Raw genomic sequence first — 5731 nt, forward strand, 5'->3', positions numbered from 1 at the left:
CAAAAAATGTTTCCTTGATGTAAGAGGATTTAGAATTAAGCTCCGTTATTTAACTTATAATGGACAGGAAAAGCAATTTCGTCATATAAAAATAATAGGATCATAATGGCAGATATTTTCCACCGTCACTTTTTGTTTCCTCTCCTTCTCTCCTTCTCCGTTTTTCTGATATAAATCTATTCTTATATATATGAATAGCGTAATGACAACGTATTGACTCGCAAGCTAAAGGTTGCGACATAATTTCGTGATAAATAAGAATACGTTCTGATTAGCGAGGATAAAGGAAATTATATAAATCTCTCTTATGTAAATATACATTCAATTCTATTATTTGTGCCGAATAAAATGGGGATGCGTAAAAACATCTGAAATATCGAAATAAAAGGTTACGAACTCCTAAACACGTGACATACCATTATGTCTATCTACCTTCTATTTCTATATGCGGTTAAAGGGCAAAATCGCCTACGAGAGTCCATAGGGCAAAAGGATAGTAAAAGGGTACTAAAACGCAGAATTCTAAGAACTTAGTGGTTCAAAGAGGGCTTTTGGTCGGAAGGGAAAGCAAAATAGCCTCTGTTGGTTTTTGAGACAATGAATACGGGAAGTTGTTTTTGGGAACCTGCCTTAAATATCTATAGTTCTAATGGAAAGCACATATACTCTGGAACTTTTAAAACGTACTTTCAGTATATTAAATCTAAATCCGTTCATTCATTTTTTTCCGTATTTAAAGTAATTGAAAAAAACCTTTTGTAATAACAATAACGTTTCAATATATAATATTAAAACAAAAACTGTGTAAATAAAGAATTTACATATGTAACGATGTAGAGCACTTTCGAAATATAAATTATTGCTGCATGAATCTCTGATTACTCGGCGCTATGTATGTAGTATTTTTTTATAGGACAGTCTGGGTCACCTGTTATCGCGCCGCTAGAAACTGCTTTCCCCGTTGAAAAGAAAATTTAAGAACTTGCAAGAGAAGAGAGACTTAACGTCGCTTAACTTACGCTTTACTCACCCATTGTCTTGTCCCCCCTTGCTTATAAAAAAAATCTTTAATACTCCACATTTCGCTCATTTTCATCTGACGTGCGTTAACGGGAATCGTTTATCGGCCGAGGATAGATAAGAATGACGGAATCTACACTACGGATAGCTGTCAGTAGACTGTTGTAATTATTCAAGCGTTGTAATTCAGACCAATAAATATAATTCTAGCTCGAGATTAACGATAAGCGAGTAATTGCAGGAACGAAGTACTTTTAACCGTTGAAACGAGACAATGCTAAATTTCAAGACATCAGGAAAAGCATAATCCTTTAGATTATTTTCGTTATTCTATTCACAAAATCCAAAAATAGTTTGCCATTAATTAAATTCTATAATATTGATTTTTCAATCAATAACGCAATTTATTTAATATAATATTCTCGCATATCAAATCATGTTATTTAATATTTATTTATTTTTAGTTATCGTATACCTTTTTATATATATTCTTTAGAACTCGAAAAATATTATCACGAATCTTTTCAATTAAAAGAGAAAAAAAAAGCAACGATGATATTATAAAGTTGCATGAAAAAAATTAATCGTGAATACTCACGATCGCTCTTATAAGCTGCTTTCGCGTACAAGTATCGAGAGCTCTTCTCGGAAGCATGCTCATTATTTAAGACGCGATGATACGCATCGCGAAAATGTCATCGCCAATTCGAGTCGTATCGCTGTTGTCGTCGTCGTCGTCGTCGTCGTCGTCGTCACATCCCCGTGCTTGGTCGAAGATCAGTGATTTCTCGCGTGCGCGAGGGTGGCAAATCGAATCTCGGAGGACGTTCGCGCGATCAGAAGAAGATGGAAAAGCGAGGAAAAGTCGAAGGGCCGGGTTCGCCCGAGGGTATCGAGAGGTGAAGAGGTATAGAGAAAGCCAGCCGGTGAGAGAACGAAAGAGGATCGAAGGGCTGGATGTGGGTTTGGGCGACGTGCGAGCGTACAGTGGGATCCAGAGGGGTAGGGCAGGGTGGATCGTCGGAAGGGTGACGAACGGGGAGGGTTGAATCGGCGCTTGCGTGGTACCCGGTCCTATCTACTTGTCAGCCAAGCAAAGCTGCCACCACCCCGGCGCTTTGCCTCTCTCTCGCTCGCGACGCCGCGCTACTCGATAACAAACTCTACAGTACCAGTACTGTCACGGTACTCCGGACCACCGGATCGCCCACTGTCCGTCGCCGATCACCGGTGGCACATCGGTAACGCAAACGAACGTAACAAAAAAAGGATCGAGATCCACGCGACGCTCTTACAAACTCGCAGCTACGCGCACGACAAATTTGGGACTTACATGCTTACGTGTAATTTTCTCCTGGTTAATTTCGCGAGAGGACGTGTGCACTGGAAGACCTCTCTCTTCCGACTCTCGCGTTTCCTTATTTCTCCCCCCCCCTCCCCTTCCCCTCTTCTTCCCTCTCCCTCCCCCCTCGGGAAGAATCCTCATGCGATACGTCTTCGATCGTAGCGTGCGTCAAGATGCGCGTTGATTGATCGCGATCGCGAGGACTGACCGAGGCAACTTCAAAGTTTTATTCTTCCTCTTTCAAACTTCTGCTCGTTCGTGCTTCCAATTTAAAACTTGCGTTTGCGATCCACTAAATCTATATTTGTTTTCAAAAGTTTATAAGATCAATTAAAAAAGTTTAGTCGTAATACGTATGTATACCTAATTTGCGAAATACTACTACAGATTTAAAAATTGCATCTTATTTGCATCTTACTCAAGTAGGTAAATGGAACTTTCAAACATGAATGTGGATTCAGTGGATACAGGCGTTATTTGGCAGATCCAGGACTGAATTTCCTACGGGCTAGTTTCACCAACGTCGATTAACGCAAACCGTGATTGACTGAGGGTTGGCTGTACTAACGTCGCTTAGGGTTCTGACATCGGTTAAGTCAATTTTCTCTCTCCCTGTTCATATCGTAGGTAGAACTATGATCTACAAAGAGATAGCCAATCGCTGAGCCAGATTTGCTCGCCCTACATGATTGATGCAATTCGGCTCAACTTCGTTCTCCATCTACCTTACAAAGAGAATGAATGACGTGATGATTAGCATAATCAGGGAATATTTCCAGAGAATATTCCCATCGACAACACGTCAAATTATATTTCGTATTACAATTGACACAATCAGCAAAAAAGAGGATTAATTAAACTACGGTTAGCGTTAATCAACAAGCCTGTGAAACTCGCTTTTTGAAACTTGGCTGTCTTCCGCCTCGAAATAAACGGTCGGAATAGACAGCGGAATCGTCCGTCCACTTTCCCGTTCTCTTTTGTACGCCGTTGGTTATGGTGTATAACTTGTTGCTCGCAGGCAAACAAACGTGCAGTGACCGCGGATTGCAATTTTACATTTTCTATCCGATCATCGATGGCAGATTGCCATGCTCGCTTTCGGAGAAACCTTTTTTCTATAGTTCCCCGTCTCCGTTCGATACAGCAATAAAAATGAAGACCCGTCGACACACGTCTGTTATTCAGAAGTGATAGAGGAGGAGAGATAAAAACGAGGCAAAGAGAAAGAAAAGAAAGGATAGAACAGAAATATCGTAAAGGATATACGGGATCCCGATCGTATCCTACCGTCGGCCAACCTTCCTCGTTATTTGCGGCTTAGGATGGCTGTGGAGCAAACATAGCCGTCGCGACCATTCTCCGATATTTGCCACCGCGATTATCCCCCTTTCTCTCACAAGATCATGGATACTAGCCGCGACGATCTCCCTCGATCTCCGAGCCGTGAACTCGATTGCTAGCCGATTATCGCCGCCGGCGGAACAGAGGTATCAGACAAATTGAAAAATTCGGAACCATATCCCTCGAGTCTTGAAATCTCGATCTATTCCTTCGTGAGAGAATTCGAATCGACTACGGGATATTATCCACTGATTGAGATTATACCGCGGAAATGAAGTTCCTCTCGGTTTAGGATAATTTCCAACTCAGACGATCTCAATGTTGATCACCCTTCGAGAGATCGACATCAAAGGTGCTTCGTAATGAAGAGATCTACTAGAATATGACAGAAAGAAAGAGAGAGAGAGAGAGAGAGAGAGAGAGAGAGAGAGAGAGAGAGAGAGAGTGTGTGTGTGTGTGTGTGTGTGTGTGCGCGCGTTGCATAAACATTAGTTAAAAATTATCGATTCAATTAATATGCTGCCACTTTCCAAAAATAGAATTAAAAAATAGGAAGGATCGCTTAATTCTTCGCTAAATTTTATTAAGTTCAATTATTCTTAATAGATCAATCTACATCCTCTATGACAAAATAACGTCTCGATAAAGATTTACATTTTGCAGCAGGCTTCATTCGCATGTTCTGGTGCTTATGTTCGTTTTGTGCCTCCTTTCTCGCGTACTGCAGGAAAAATTCGATTTCGTAGGATGGTGCAGTGGGATGACAAATTGAATTTTTCTCAGTTGTCCTCTACCGATCCCAAAGGAGCTCACGAAGTCCGTCCTCACGAAGGGTTTTATTTATTAAAAAAGGGCCGAGTCTCGTGCTAAGGCCCGCGCATCTCACTGTCGAGACTGACACTCGATTTCAGGAAGCGAGCAGCAAGCGCGATAAATTGACCGAGTAAACAAGACGAAAGCTCTTTGCGGTTTTCCCATCGCCATCCCTCGGGAGAAAGTGAGAATTAACTAATTACTGTGTTAAATGTAACTGGAATTGTACTTTTCAATACATTCTTATTGATAAAAAGCGTGTGTCTCGTGTAAAATGTGAATTGCCACAGAGATTAAGTAGTTACGGATAGTATTGGTCTGACCATGACCGACTTTTTTCACTGTTTAAAATTCAGCCGTTGACTGGCCACGAATTTCTTAACGAAGTTTGACGTGGGAGAATTAAGTGGCTATCGATAATAACAAAATTTAATTAATACCTTCTCCTCATCGCATTTCTTTAAGATATTAAATGTTTGTTAGAATTTAAGTGATATCAGACCGAAATTGAGTAGACGTAGATAAGAACCTTCTTCAAAAATGTTTTTACGTGAATTTAAATTATTCAAGATTAAGTTATTCAAAGATTCTTATTCTTTTTAGTATCTTTATTAACAAATAAGATCTGAATAAGAATTTTTTTCCGTTGAGTTTCGATTGTTTTGTAAAATTGTGCTTCTACTTTCAAGGCGTTTCGCTAATAATAAATGCATCCTTTTTAATAGCGACTATGCAATAAAATTAAGAAAAATAAATATTCAGGCGTTCCTTGAAATATACCTCACTCTTAACTTTAACGGCAGCGCCGAGAACTTTTGTTAGGCTCTTCTTGTGTCTTGGCAAACTGCACGAGTTAAACAGTTACGAATTGCTTACACTCGACGGTACTATCCGTATTTCTCCCGCGTCCCAAATCCCGTCGTCGATTTGTAACGTTCTTTATTGCGAATGGATTTTGGGGAACAATAAAATCTCAAACTGTTACGCTCGCCACTGGGTGAAACTAATTTTTCTATCATTCAAAGCTCCGGCCATGAATTCCCTTTAAAGCCGCGCGCTCTGGAAAGCTATGAAAAAAAATTGAGTAGTTAAAGATTAAAGTTCATATATCGCTAATAGTTTTTGTCATTTTATAATTTTTATTTTATAGTTAAATTTTTAAAAGAGAAATATATATATATAATAATCATCATAATGTAAATATCAATT

General features: G+C 39.7%; 1 protein-coding gene across 2 annotated transcripts in view; it reads left to right on the forward strand.

Moving 5' to 3' along the window:
- The first annotated feature begins 2207 nt into the window (after positions 1-2207).
- LOC108745949 (5-hydroxytryptamine receptor 2A-like) overlaps positions 2208-5731 on the forward strand; it is a 127709-nt gene continuing 124185 nt past the window's right edge. The window contains exon 1 of one of the 2 annotated variants that reach the window (XM_018482381.1): positions 2208-2261. The gene's annotated coding sequence lies outside the window, so the exon portion shown is untranslated. Of the gene's footprint in view, positions 2364-5731 lie in introns of both variants that reach the window. The other variant, XM_018482382.1, reaches the window with a different exon arrangement.

Source organism: Trachymyrmex septentrionalis, unplaced genomic scaffold (genome assembly GCF_001594115.1).
Source record: "Trachymyrmex septentrionalis isolate Tsep2-gDNA-1 unplaced genomic scaffold, Tsep1.0 scaffold16, whole genome shotgun sequence".
Lineage (NCBI taxonomy): Eukaryota > Metazoa > Arthropoda > Insecta > Hymenoptera > Formicidae > Trachymyrmex > Trachymyrmex septentrionalis.